General features: G+C 42.6%; 1 long non-coding RNA gene across 1 annotated transcript in view; it reads left to right on the forward strand.

Annotated features, from left to right (window-relative positions):
• Positions 1 to 12,480: 12,480 nt before the first annotated feature.
• LOC104909766 (uncharacterized) overlaps positions 12,481 to 15,397 on the forward strand; it is a 40,750-nt gene continuing 37,833 nt past the window's right edge. The window contains exon 1 of the long non-coding RNA XR_014881418.1: positions 12,481 to 12,659. This is a non-coding gene — a long non-coding RNA (uncharacterized LOC104909766). The remainder of the gene's footprint in view (positions 12,660 to 15,397) is intronic.

A 15,397-nucleotide genomic window follows, 5' to 3' on the forward strand; every position in this document is an offset into this window, starting at 1 on the left:
ACGTGTAAATACACAAGCTACATGGAAACATTTGGATGGGGTTGTTTGGCACATTTTTGGGTCTCTTCCTTAGCTGAAATGATTTTGTGAAATGGCTTGCACTAGTAACAGCTGAAAATTATAATAATCTCTTTCGTCTTTGACATCGCTGAAAAACACGTGGCAATTCTCATCTACAAAATTCTGATGGTCTTTGTCGGTTGTTTGAAACTTTGGCTATGGATGTATCTTCCTTACCAATCCCTGCAGTATCTAATTTAATCTCTATCTCGTACAATTACATAATGCAAGCATGTGGATAATGCTTTATTGTTGTTCAACACCACTATGTCTTGAACTTCACTTGAGTCATGCCAAATTTGGGCCATGCTCAGATAAACAATGTCAGAACAAATTTGGATGGACTTCAGCGCTCCCAAATTTCAAATGGTGTCGTAAGAGAATTGCTGTATGTGTGAGTGAACAGTGAAGAAATGAAACATCTGTTTTATTACCAGGAATGCAGATGTGGTTCTCTGTCTCACAGATAAGCAGGTGCAAAACATTCAACTATAGTTAAGGGTGGAATCTACTCTGAACTCCATTTTTATGGCTGTAGGGAGACCTGCTGGTAATTTCTTTTAATGAGGATAGCCCCACTGAGTTTCCGTCTTCAAAATTTATGACTGAGAAATAATGTGAAAGATCTGAATACTGAGGAAGCTAACTTTTTTCTTATTCCACTTGTTTAGAAACCGTGTGTGGACTACTTGGCTTCTGGAGCTGTTCTATGAAAAGATCTCTCCTGCATTATATTTTCAATCAGGAATTTGGTGACAAAGGTTCCTGATGTTCTGCAAGCAGGCATTTCTGGCTGCCTGGATTTGGGATCCACTCATTCATTGGTTTGACATAGATTTTTGCATGTTACTCGTGGTTGGAAACACATATATTCTAGTGATGCATTAGATGTGGCTATACAACTGCAACAAGCAGTTAAGATTTTCTCCCGTGCTTCATCTTACTAGGGCTAAATGCAGAATAGAATGTATTTTTGGTGGATAGGGACAGAAATTAAGTTCCCTTTGAGTCTGGAAGTTGCAGTGATTCTTCTTTCTGCTGCTTAGTGCTTTTAAGTATCAATGCCACTATCATAGAGAAATTAGACCATTCTCCTTGAGCTACTTTATGAAAGGCTGAGCCTACCCAACTGCTTCTATGAACCCTGAACTCCTTCTGTAGGTTTTAGTTCTGGTTTTGTGATCCTCATGTCTGCTGAAATGTTACGGCTCACAACCTAGCCAGGAATGAAAGACTGCCATAGTGCATAGTGTAAGGTAACCATAGCAGGTTTGAGAGAAACTTCAACACCTGTCCTTAGAATATGGGGTCAGAGACTGCTATAATGTTCCTATCAGCGACTTATCTGCCAGTCTATGGCCAGAAGCTTTATCAGTTGATAAATGAGTAAAGTTATTCAGAACTTCATTTGCAAAAAGTCAGTTACCCACAGTTACCCTGGAGATTTCAGCATTTCTGAGGCTGCAGCCGAGAGAAACTTGGGCTCTGTGTTGATGTATTCTCTCAGGGGCAGTAGATGTAGTATGGCTGTGGGACAATCATTGCAACTAAGAAGGGAATTAGAGAAATCCTGCCAGAGAAATGTGAAATGTGAATGAGAAATCTGATTAGCTTATATGTTGTGTTTCAGTCTTTGTCATTGTTGTAGTTTTGTTGTTTTTATCTAAATTAATAATTGCATTCCTCATTCTCTGCTATAGATTTGTTTCCATAGCCTTGGAGTACTTGCATGGGAGATGTACAATCAATGAATATACAGATGATATAGTATATCCAGGAGTTTGGCTGATGCAATTATTATACTAGAGTAGAAAAAAAGGACACTCACCCTATTCTGGGCCCATATGATAGACTCCAGTGGAGCAGATCTCCAATAGAGATCCTTCCCCACTGGCAGTCAGTTCTTAAATGGGTCTAGGAGAGGTGGAGCCAGGTTCTACCCCTTCCTGCAGCACAGGTGAATTGCCTTCACCGGTGCTCCTATGGCGACTCATTGCTCGCCTCAGATGATTAATCAGAGCTTCAGGCCGTGATTCAGCAGCCCCATACAGGAGAACAAGGGGAATGTCCGTAGGGGAGGAACACTGAATTTCCTCACATTTCTGTATTGATCTTGAATCAATCCTGGTATGTTTCACAAGAACAAAACAAAACAAAACCTCAACACTCATATTCTAGGTTCTAAGAACTGAATGGGACCCCATTGGTCATCTACTACTGGTGACAGGGCAGACTGGGGATGCTCAGGCAGCCCTGACCCTTCCAAGCCTGGTCACTACCATGTGTTTACAGGACTGCTGCCCACAGTTTATCTCAGGCACTGACAACACCAGCCTCAGGGCAGACTTTTGTCCTTCTGAGTTGTTGTCTTCTGATCACAAGCTTCACAAACTAGCTAAAGACCGAAAGGGAGAAGGCATTTCTGAAAAATGCACAGATGCTGTTTCCTCCCTCCCCGTCCCACCTCCTTGCTCAGCTCAGGGATCAGCTGACTGCTTCCTGGTGCCTCCCTGGGCTGAGTGCTTGCCGAACCACAGTAAATTTTGTCTCTGTTAAATCAACTCGAGTGGCTTAAAATACACTCCTAAAGGCCCCTTTGTCTGGCTAGCGCAATGTTGTGTATCCCTGTTGCCAGTCACATTATGTCAGTTCTATTTGTCACTTTTGGCTACATTTACAGCACTGCATTTCTGCAGTGCTCTGCCAGTGATGCAGATGCACTTCTACCTTTATGTTAGGACCTCATGACAGCTGAAAAAAACACGCTCAAAAACATGTATTAATCTCTGTTTAAATTCATGAGTTTGAACAGTTCTTTCAAGAATGGGAGACATCAGTGAACTGGGAAGATCTAGTTGTTTTGGAGCAGAACTGTATATTTCACCAGAGGTTCAGGTGGGGGAGAAGCACAGCATGGAGGATACAAACATGTTACCTTTATGTGCACTGGGTTTCTCTGTCAAAGTACAAGAGAAGATGTTGGGAGAGCTTTTCTGGAATATAAAACTACAGAGTGCTTCCCAGTGACAGCACAGTACTAGAGTGTAGGTTCACTTAAATTAAGTATTATATATATATATATAGACCATTATACATACACACATCTGTATTTGGTTCACTCAAACACTTTCTGGGAAAGAAATGGAAAGTTCAATTTCTGCTACACAAAACTCACAGCCAAAGGAAAAAAAAATTATCCTTCCTATTCTTCAGTGTATAATGAGATGCAACTATGCTTCCCCACCACCTTTACATTTACAAAAACTTCTTTGTTTCTCTAACCACGTGGGAAAACTCTGCTGGCTGTGTACCTAACAACTGCAGAAGTTAATGCTGCATTTCACTGCCCCCTCTCCTGCTCATTCCTGTATCCATTGCAATTATCTCTTCTTTGAAGTTCAGTGTGTCCCACATTTTAGATGAATGCTGGAGGTATAACTGTAGGTTGGTGTGTGCTGTTCACGGTTTAATTGTAATCTATGACCTGGTTTCTCCAGGGAATGTTTGACCTGATGCTGTACTGAATGTTGAGAGTGAAAATCCTTCACAAAGGCAAGTGCTGATAATTTATTACATCTGTTTCACCTTGTGGGAAAATTATTTAGTTTACGGAGTAACTAAAGAAATGGAATAAAACCACACAGCATCCCACACAGCTCTCTTCTGCTGTACTTCAGGTGTTTTCTTCTGGCACTTTGCAAACTGCAGAGTGGCAAGATGTGCCAAAATATATCCCAATGGCTGAAAATGCAAGAAACCAGAAAGCACATGCAAAAGGGATAAAAGGGCAGCTTAGGTACAAACTTAGTGCTGGAAATAAGACCATCAAATAAAGCCATGCACTTGTTCAATGTATCAGTGCAATTGCAATACATCCAGGACCTTGTAAGTAAGTCATCACTATATTTACATTCTCTGTGTGAGCAACAAGGATCTCACAGAGCACAGTATTTTGGTATTTATTTGTATTTAGGCATCTCTATAAAACTTGCAATTTCTATTTCCTCCTCAGTATTATTTGGGCAAACCTTAACCAGGATGAGTGGAGCTGTAAAACCTTGCTTAACCTGAGAGCATCTGACCAGATTCTTCATTCTAAATGGCAGCGTGATCCTGCAGTGTGAAATGACTGATCCATTGTTCGTTGCAATATTCCAACATTGCCACTATCATTTCCAATGCATTGAAACTGATATTCAGCTCTGTACACAGTTCCCTGGTTGCAATATGCCAATTTGAGTTGCTGAGCTGATTGAGACACTCTTCATTTCATGGTGTGACAGATGTGCATGGCCGTCTGGAATGCAGCTTGTCTTTCATGTTGTTGTCTCCACTGCTGAAACGCACCACCCACTGCCTCACTGTGCTCATGTTCACTGCTTGATCTTCATAACCATTCAGCAAATATAGAAGATATCAGTGGGTGCCATTTTTTCTGCATGGAAGAATTCAATTCCACACCTTTGCTTCATGGGCACTCCCATGTCAGACACCATTCCGTCGGACTGCCCCTCTGCTGCCATCTGCCACATGGCATCAACATGTGATGGAACATTGTTGGGAAGGTTAAGTCTCTACTGCCATACCACCAACATCCTCCTCTGATGTTGTGGGACAATATAATAAAACAGGAGGCATTACTTTTGCTGCAGTCCTTGTGTATGTATTTGTGTGTATTTAATTATCACTGTTGTTATTTCTTTCTTCTTTTTCTGTTTTGGTAAGTAGTTTTAATCTCAAGCTATGAGTCCTACCTTCTTTTGTTATTTCCCCATCCCACTGGGAGGAGCAGGGGGTTGGAGATAGGAGGTAAAGGTTGCGTGGTGTTCAACTTCTTGCTGGGTTAAGCCACAACAGTTATCCTGTATATTATTTCTCAGTATTCACTATTCTTTAATAAGTGATACTTTTAAAGCCTGAGGCTAAGGTAGAATTCACCTTCTGGGAACTGAAATACCCAGGATGGATCTATAGAGCCAGTGCCAGATCTGAGCATCGTAGTTACAGAGACTCTGAGTACAGAGAGCTCAAATTCTAACCAGTCCAGACCTGTGCCCACGTGGCCAATTCAGTACTATTAAGAGTTATTTGAAAATAATTATTTTTGCAATTCCAGTAATCATGTAACTATATAAATTACTGTTTCTAAACCTATTCATAGTAGACAGCATGGGACTGTCTTGCTGTTCTGAGGACACACCATGCTGGCTGGGCTCTTGCACTGGTGTTGTGCTGTGCCCTGCTGCAGAGCAGAGAAATGCCCCTCAGTCTTCACAGCAAGAGTTGTGGCACTGGGACACAACAGCAAAGAAATCAAAGTCAGGCAGCCTGAGAAAATGCCATTTACAGTAATTGTGCTGAAAATGCACCAGAGATCAGACAAACAGCTGATCTCAGTCAGGCAAGGATCTGACTCTATACTTTTATTTTGTTAATATGTTATTCTAGATGGGATGAGCAGCAGTGTGACATTAGATTAAAGCACAGATCTTTGTAGGTATATGTTGTATTTCCACCACATCTGTTTATAGGTAATTTTATACATAGCTTTGAAGCACTCACTATGTTATCCTTATGTTATTCTTATCATGTTTGTCACATCTAAGTAAAGACATCCGCTTGCAATCTAGGTGCGTAGAGTGCCTATGGACAGGATGCTGTAGTCCAAAAAAAAAACCCCTGCATTCCCCAGAAATCTGTATTTCCACCGACAAAATTCCCCGAATGCCTGCAGCTCTGCCAGCCTCTGGGCACAAACAGCTGTGCATGACTTCACTGCCCAGGGCAGATATGCTCCACGCCTCACTCACCCACCCTGCTGAAAGGCAGAGATGTGTCATGAGCAGAGGGACAGCTGCTCGACAAGAGGTAGCTTTGATGGGTACCACACCAAAGGGCTTGGAAAAAAAGAATAATTATGGGCATTCCCTGCAAGCTCTTGCTCAGGGAAGGTCTGAATAAGAGACAGTATTCTTGCTGCATAAAAACATTTTTCATTTGACACTGTGTTCATACCCTTTCCTGGCAGGACCATCTCTCTTTTCTCTCCTCATGATGTTTCTCATTACACTGCAGCACTCAGTGGCCTTTCTCCAACCACTGCTGTTCCTGAGATGCTTCTTGCAGCAGCTGAGCAGTGAGTTAAGTTTCTGTAACCAAAGCCCATGACAGGAGTGAAGCAGAGTGCTCTCCTTCATCTGCGCAGTTATTTGAGAGAAGGAGCTACAGCAGCAGTGGTGGTGGGATGGGCACTATCCTCTTCTGAACTGGTCACTTGCCCTTGCCTTTGGTTTGTGACACTGCAGGGATGTGGGAGGTCACCAGGCTTCGAAGATTCCCTGGGATGGCTGCAGCCATCCTTTCATGAAATGCTCCCTGGCCAGGGCACAGTATCCTAGAAAATCCCAAGTTGGAAGGGACCCATAAGGATCTTCAAGTCCAACTCCTGTCTCAGGATCATACAAAAATTAGACAGTATGTCTGAAGACATTGTTCAATTGCTCCTTGAACTCTGGCAGTTTGGTGTCATGCTCTCTGCCCTGGGGAGCTTGTTCCATGCCCACTGCCCTCTGGTGAAGAACCTTTTCCTAACTCTCACCTGACCCTCCCCTGACACAGCTCCATACCATTCCTTCAGGCCCTCTGACTGCCACCAGAGAGCAGAGCTGCCCCTCCACTCCCTCTAAGAAGCTGTATGCCACCATAAGGTCTCCCCTCATCCTCCTCTGCTCTGGGCTGAGTGAACCAAGGGACCTCAGATGCTCCTCATATGTCTTCCCCTCTAGACACTTCACTGTATTTGGAGCCCTTCTTTGGATGCTCTATCAGTTTCGTGTCCATTCTGTACTGTGGCATCCCAAACTGTCTTAGCCTCTTAATTTATGTAGTGTGAACTGGCCGAGAGAACTAAAATTAGTCCATACCCAGTAGCCATGCTACTTCCCAGAAAGTCTGGAAATGCAGTAAAGAAATCCAAATTAACTGTACTCGGTTCCTTGCTACCTTGCAGCAACTCAGAAAGAATTTGTCTGATTCTTCATTCTATTATTTTTCCCCCTTAGAGACAACATGACTACTCTGCAACTTCTTTTTCTGAAGTGTGAGTGTGATTCAGCTTTCATATAATGAGATGTCCAATTTAAGCTCCCAGGGTTTCTTCTATAATTTTAAGACAGTGTTGGTGCATCAAAAGAGACACCATTTTTTTGGTTGTTTTTTTTTTTTTGGAGAGGAACCATTGTAGGATGAGAAAGTTATCTGCTGAGGAAGATGCTTGTCTTCCCCTTGTGACAAGGTGGTTTGCTCACCTAGCCTCAGTGTGTGATGTTCAGATGATCCTAATTGGCTAGCATGTGTTTGCCCATCTGAGTCCTCCAAACTCCTAAGATGGTAACCCCGAGAAAACAATTAATGAGGAATCCAATTAGGAAAAATAATAAAACCCTGCAACTAACTTTTCTACATGTTCTTTATTCCTGTCTTAGCCTGAGAGCTGAATTCTGATGCAAGTTGTGTTCATTGCCTCGTTCCAGATGTTACTGTAGTGAAGGCTGATATAAAGATTTAATATTTGTTATTTGCTCTCCTCTATGCAATCAAGTGGTGTCATTCCTCTTAGATTACATGGCAGTCCAGCTCTTTTCTCATCCTCCTCTTGCTGCTAACATAACCAGAGTACGTTTCTTTGTTGCCCTTTATGAGTATGTATGTATATGTTGTAGAATTGAAATTTCAGCCACACACTAATCATTCAAAACGCAATTACAGTTTCAGCCATGCAGTAATCCATCTTGAATGATTACTGCATGGTTGCCTTTTAAATTCTGACATGTTGAATGTTTTAAGAACACAGACAGGGATTAGTTCACATCATGGATTAATCTGCTACAAATGTCCATTTAAAAAGAATTTTTGCATCACTTCTCTAAGGAGACATCAAGTAACAGAAGAACAAAAAAAGCAGCCAAGCAAAAATAAGATGAAATGAGATTTCACTTAATTTTAAATGGTGTTAACTGTTTTTTTTGTTTGTTTGTTTGTTCATATTTCTAGATTGGCGCTGTTTGGAATATATGTTCCAGAACAAATTTCTGCTATAAACAGGAAAACAGGTTGCTTTGAGCTGAAGATTTAAGACAGAATTCTTTTTTGACTGCAATATGGTGATAGTTAACAAAGTGATTTTAAAACGCACGAATGTCCTGGTACAAGATCTACCATAAATACAGCAAAACTGCATAAAGGCGGCTGACAGCATTATATTCCAGCCATGCAAGAAAGAGCTGTGCTGCCAAAAATCTGTCCCTGGCTGCTAGAGCTGCACCTGGGTGCTGGGAGTTTTGTTGCACTACAGAGCATTGCAGTGGTTAGAGCACTGTGTGCTCCTTGTGCTCTCTGTACCCCACCAAGTGTTGCATTGTGCAGCTGCTGTGTGCTTGCTGGAGGCAAAGGGCGCAGATGTTGGTGTGAGGCAGAGCACATGGCTGTGAATGAAGCACGGTTTGCTATCTGTTTTTGAGTGTTGATGAAGAAGTGATGGCACAGGGTGGATTTTAAAATAAATGCAAAGGATTAAGTGTCCTAAATGGAATAGCAAAAACAATGACAAATAACGTGTGTGACATTTTCTAGACTGCCCTTTCCCTACAATCATGACAACCAGGCTGCAGACAATGTGTGGCTTTGGGGTAGGACACCTTGCAGGAAAACTGAATTCTGTTCAAGAAATAATACTCTCCTGGCAGTTCCACTGAGGACATGGTCATTTATCCCCAGGAGTAGGGAATGAATTAGTGTCCTGACATGAAGCGAAGGGCTCCAGACCTCCAGTAAGGCTTTTTGTAACACTCAGTGTCTTCTCTAAGTTTCAAGCTGAGAAATTATGTTCTGGTCATCTGTTTTCCTGCAGCGGTTTATTTGGGCATGATATACTCATTGTCTGTAACTGTTACAGTGTCGCTGTTTGTTCTCATGACACACAAAATGTTCCACCTTAGAAGCAACCGCCTTCAAGGATGAATAATGGCAGCATATGCAGCACATACAGTACTTTAAGATTCCACACAATGAAACGTCCTATATTATGAAGGATTGTGTTCTTGTTTTCTTTAGGCCTCAAATAGGAAATATTTAAGCACATTTTCAATTAAGTTGCATTGAAGTTAGTATAATTGAAGTCCATATTTTTAACATGTGTTTCTAATTAAACACATCCATAAATGCTTTCCTGATCAGAGGTCTTCAAGCCTGTAGGAGCACAGGAACTGAAGCGTTCTTTTTCTGCTACTCTGGGTGCATGTGTGAGCACATAATTTTGCAGACAGCCATCATGTTTCCTCCCTCCTTAATGCCTTGTCTCAAGGCACTGAGCTGGGAACTGCAGCCATACCCCTCGAGTCCAAGCCCCAGGGGCTATGTGTCGCTTGCAGCAGTGCCAGGAGGCATGGTGCCTACATCTGTATGCTGCGAGAAAGCAAACACATGTGGCCAGCAGAAGTAAAGAAGCACTGAAGCAGAACGTGGCCCAGAGCTCCAGTCTCAAAGACGAATTTAATCTTCTTTGCAGGGTGGTTTGATAGGATACAGAGGAGTTGGAAATAGATGGTCTTTGAGGTCCCTTTCAACCCAAGCCATTCTGTGATTCAGTAATACACCAAGCTCTAGTTCTCTTCAGAGCAAAAATGGAGAGCCTGGCTTTACCATCAGCACTTTGCTCTGCTAGTAACAGAGAAAAAAGTTGCACAGGAAAAGATTTATAAGAGTTGATCGGTATTCTGCAATGTGCAAAACACGGATGCTTTGAGCTAACCCTCCTACTCTGGAAGTGTAAAGCAACACATTCATGCATGAAGCTCTGCTGTCAGGTGTCTGATCCTTGCAGCACGGGGATGTGAATGTAGTCCTATGGCTTGCAGAAAACATTTGCTCTTTTGTACCTTGAGACTGCTGAAAGTAAAATTGAATGAAGGACTGGATCTTTCTCTATCACCTTGATTCAAGAGAAATTTTCCTGTGTGTTTTTAATTCTGAGCTTTAAGAGAATGGCATGCTCTGTTCTACATTTTCTTTCCAGAGGCTCGGGGTGTTGGTACCTAAGTTCTCTTGCTGTTAAGGAGGATCATGAGCTGCAGCTGGAGGCATGTACAGCCTCTGCCAGCCAGGCACAATGGCTGAGTGCCTAGATTCCAATAGCTCTGTTGTTCCGAGGAACTGGTTTGTCTTGGGAAGCTGTGATCCTCTGTGCTTGTCCTACAAGTAACTTTGATAGGCCTTATGGGGGATTTTGACACAGAGGACAAAAACTGGGGTCTACTGCCCACAAAGCATCCAAGAACAAACTATAAAATGTGATAAATAACACTGCTGAGGACGTTAAGTTAAATGTTTGCACAATGATTGAGAAAATCAGACACTAATCCACTTATTTCATCTCAACAAAATAGAATACGATGCTCATCGCCTTCTTTGTTGCAGCATGAGTGCACTGCTGGATCCAAGGCATTTCAGCTTCTGCTCTTCCAAACTCTGTCACATTATCCTCACGAAAGACCTCGTGCTGGTTTCTCAGGGTGGTAACAGCCTGTTCTTATGTATCTGCTCCAGTTCCAGGCACATCCCTGTCAGAGTTCCCTTTGCATGCTTTCCCAGAGTAGGGCTCAGTCGACAAACAGCCCTTCACTGGCACTTGACACTTTGTTGTGCCACCCTTGAGCACATTTCACCTTCCACACTCAGCTCCCTGAACACCAATTCTGTGATATTAACCTCTCGTTTTCTTTGCTCTCAGCTGCAAACATCAGCTCTACTTTCACTTCACCATGGCTCCAGATAGCTAATCTAAAGCAACGTGTAGATAGCTAACTGTAAATGAGCTCTTGGTAATAATCCAGTACTTGTGATCTTTTTTTAAGTGGAGGAATATATTTGTTATGCCTTCATTTCAGAAAAGCTGCTCAGTTTCCAGATCTAGGCCTCACAGTGGTTATTTAATATTATATTTTCCTTGCTAAAAGACATGCCACAGTGTTGTACTTAAAGCTTTTCAGCAAAAAAGCCATTGTTCATGAATTAATTTGATAAGCCTTGTATAAATACTGAGATGAAACTTGGTGTGAATTTAGCCTTTTTCACAAGAAATAATTCCTAGTTTCAAAGGCTTCTGCCTGCTCCACAAATCATTTTTTTTCCCCAGTAATTCCTTCTCAGGAAAGATACCCCAGGGAAAATTTGCTTGTTGGCTAAAGTCTTTCCAAGTATTTGTACTTCTTGTACACATGAGAGGATGAATCTTCAACTAAGCAGAGATACTATTGCTTATTTTTGCCCTTCTCCTCCTTCCCCAAAAGCTTGTCATGTTAGTTCCTGTCTGCGAGCCTTGTGTTATCTACTAAAATGTTAATGTATAAGTGCTCTTCATGTTGTTTTACACCTCTAAAAGGTGGTATTTACTGTGTTTGCTCCTGGGCCATGGGAAAACCTGGGGGAGGCTGGCTGGGGACAGTGAAGCATGTGGGTGTCCTCAGGGCCATGACAGGTAAGGGAACTGCTGTCACTGCTGCCGATGGCATTATTTGTGGTTTTCTTTTTTTTAATAGCTGGTTTTACCTGGAAATAAGGCTCACACTCGCCACTCAGTGTGGTATACTTGTACGTGTTCATATCCACGTCTCTCCCTATATTTTGAAATGCCTGCCCAGTTTCAGCTACATCAAGGTAGCTGGTAGCTCGGTAAGGTCACCAAGATACTAATGATATTCCCACAAGCTTCATGAAATCACACAGACCTATTGTATTGCCCCAGCTGAGAAAAGCACTGTTGGGGGACTGCAACCCTAGTAGACACCTAAGAATCCACTGGCGACAGAGATTTGCAAAGAAGAAACTTTACTCCTCTCTGGACCCTAGCTTTGAAACACAAGTCTGTGGGAAACCACGTGCCCTTTGAGCTGGCACTCAGAGTGACGCATTTGGCGGTCACTTCAGTTTCCCCCTTGCATCTCGTTTGGCAGCAACTCACTGTGAGCTGCCGGCTGGTCCGGTCAGCCCACATTGTTCTTGATTTTTCCTTCAAACTAAAGGTACATTCACTAAAGCTCTGTGTTTGTAGTTCATACTTCTTGTACATTTACTTGCACAGAGAGGAATATTGGTAGCAGTAGTTTTACTGAATTATTGGGAGCAGGAAGCCATTTACAAAAGCAACATAGGACTCCAAAGGAGCAGCTATAGACCTTCAGTTTCAACTTACATTTAGCAAAGAAAGGAGTTCTTAACAAGTGCATTTCTTGAAGTGGACACAGAATACTCTGCTGCCTGCCACAGGCAGCATTAATGATAATTTTAATGATCATTTTAGAATAATTTTAGAATGCAGAAAGACAAGTAAGCAGTAGCAATAACTTTATGTGTAGCAGGAGAGAAAAAGAACTGCTGCTCTCTTTTCCGTGGGGTCCCATGAGGCTGGGTTTGTATCATGGAGAAGAACCTGTTTGGTGTCCAGCTGGCATCTCAAATAATCATCTCATTTTTCCTTTCCAGAAATGAGGAAAGTCTTGTGTAAAGAAGTAGACACGGAGGCCTGGAGACAGCAGAACACATGTGTAAGTGCAGTTGTAGTTGGCAAAAACATAGAATGAGGCTTCTGGAACTAGTAAAATACTTGGAAATAGAAGCTGTAGGCTGAAGGTGTTTCAATGGGCACCTCTCTACCTCCTGCCCACTGATATCATTATGTTTTACTGTCTCATAGTGGATAAATAAGACATTTGAAGAGTGCAGCAAAATATTTTGCAAATGTACTGAAAAAGCCAGTGAATGATGCGATACACTTTGAGTTGTCCTCAAAATGATGTTTTATGCACTTTGTCATCAGCTGAAAATGGAGACGATTTGTGCCCGTGAGGACAACTTTCCTATAGTATTTAATACCTAACATGCTAAAAATCATCACTAGTGCTAGTATTGTGTCCTCTCCTACTCCTTGTCACTCATCCACTGAGCTTGGGAAAACTTACCAAGTCCCTGAAAGCATCTTCTTATGGGATCAGAGCTGCACAGAACAATTTGATCCAGGAAAAGAGACAGGGTTTTCATATTTTATTCTGATGTCAGCAGCAGAAACCTTCAAAGTGGAGGAATTGTCCCCAGCTGTGAACTGGGTTGCTCAGGAGGTACCACTCCTGTCGCTTTGTCAAGCTGATTGGGGCAGGGAAGAGCTCTTTTTCTAGGCTGGGTGCACTGAAGAGGCGCCAGGGCCTCCCACCCACAGTCCTCATGAAAGAAAAATAGCAACTGCACAAAGTCCAAGGATTGTTTACTTATTTGTAGTATCTCAGCAACGGCTACTCTCTATCATCTGGTTCTGCTTTGGTGATTTCTTTTTTTTATTAAGAAGAAATGCCACATGCTGCCACACAAGTAGCTAACCTCCTGCTGCTGGACAGAGGCTGCCCCTGACGCCCAAGGAGGACACAGCAAGGGCTCTGCTCCCAGCTGTTGGACCTGGCTTACAAGAACAGGACACTGATCAGGACTTTGCAATTGTTCTTTTTTTTTTCTTCCAAATAAATCAAGTGATCACCCCCAAAAAGTTCAGGCTTGTGACACTAGGTCAAAGCAGCGTCTGATAAGTAAAGTAACTAAGTTCTGGAAATGTCCAACTGACTAATTTCAACATTTCCAGAAGGAAACATCAAATTGTGGAAGTCTTAAGTCATGAGGTGATTTAGTGGCTTTCACAAGGCAGAGAAGAAAGAGATGACTTGCATGTCCCTTCTCTGCATCTATCCCTATATTTTGGTGGCTACAGCATTTGTCTGAGTGGGTATTTAATGACTTTAATTACTTTCTATATATTAGTATGGAACTTCAGTTAGACATAGTGGGAGAGCCAAATAACTTGTTCGGAGCATTGCAACAGTCTCAAGTGTGTTCTTTGCAGCAGAGAGCTTGGGAAGAGGGTTGAATTTGTGTCTCCTGGATAAATAGTGTAACAAATTAACCTTTTGGCTAAGGATACAGGATCAGGGCACACCACCTTCTCAAGGTTATTAAAGTCACTTTCTAAATTCTGTGTTTAATTTCCAAACTCCTTTTTGTTAAAGGAATCCACAGTTAAATCTCAGGTCAGAAAAAAATCAGTAAAAATCACTCTGAGTCAAACATTGAGTATAACTGCACATTAGCATAAGTAAGGGCTCATTTGAAGATTTATCTACATAGCAGGTTATTTGATGTAGGAATCGTAATATTGTATTTCTGTCCAGGACGGATAACATCTCATTGACTTACAGCTTGATGGGAGTACTAGACAACTCCTTTGCGACTACATGTTTGTAAAATCTTACTTACTCGGTAAAATCAAACTTAAAGAATTTTCTGACCTGTGGACCAGTAAGTGCTCCTGCCTGTAACTGAGAGACTCCCAAAATCCAGTGGAGGAAGCTGCAGGCACCACAAAGCAGGAGGTCACCTTCTTACCCTAAGAAAGGTTATCTGGTGAGGACAATAGTGTGGAGTGATGGGGTTGATCTTGGCAGCAGTTATTGTTGTAAGATAAAGAGGGGAAATGGTATGCAGACCATATATCTGCTTATCTTCTGAGGCTACCACACAGGAGCTGTGCGGCGCTGGAGCCCAGGTGTGGCTGGCATTGCATGAACACAGGGACAGTCAGGCCTTCCCTGAGGCCTCACAGCCCAGGCAGAGACCAGCTGGGAGAATAGGAGGACCACCATGCCTTCATGTAAGGCTTCTTGGCTCATCTGATGCTGCTATTCATGTCTAGCTGAGGCTACAACTCCTGCACATCAGTACTCTAACTGTGCGGCCACGTGCCAGGACAACACAGGGAAGCATCAGAAGAGCAAGAATGACTGAATCGAATCCCAGCCACTCCACAGGCAACTTCTGTCCCAGCCGGTGGGCAGAGAGGATGACTCTTTTCCCTCCCACACCCTGCCACACAGCGTGCTTACAGGCCCCGTTGTCCTTTGTGCCTGCTTCCTTTGGTTAAGGGACTGCCCTGATCCAGCCATCAGGACAAGCTCTGCATGTACTGGTTTAATTGAAGATGGTGAGCAGCACAGCAGGAACTGTTCCTGAGTACTGGAAACAATACTTATAAAATCACTTCATAGCAGCCAGCACTGCAAGTGGCTGGAATACAAACAGCTTTGAAGACAGTGGATAGTCAAAAACCACTCTGAAAAGAAGTGCTTGTACTCTTCCACCTTCCCATCCACCTGCACTTCTGATCCCACAGCCAGGATGAAGAAATCTTTGGAGTGGGAAGCAAGCACGAGGATCTTTTAAAAGAAAGGGAAGAGATCAGTGCACT

The sequence above is a fragment of the Meleagris gallopavo genome, chromosome 2 (assembly GCF_905368555.1).
Source record: "Meleagris gallopavo chromosome 2, MGAL_WU_HG_1.1, whole genome shotgun sequence".
Lineage (NCBI taxonomy): Eukaryota > Metazoa > Chordata > Aves > Galliformes > Phasianidae > Meleagris > Meleagris gallopavo.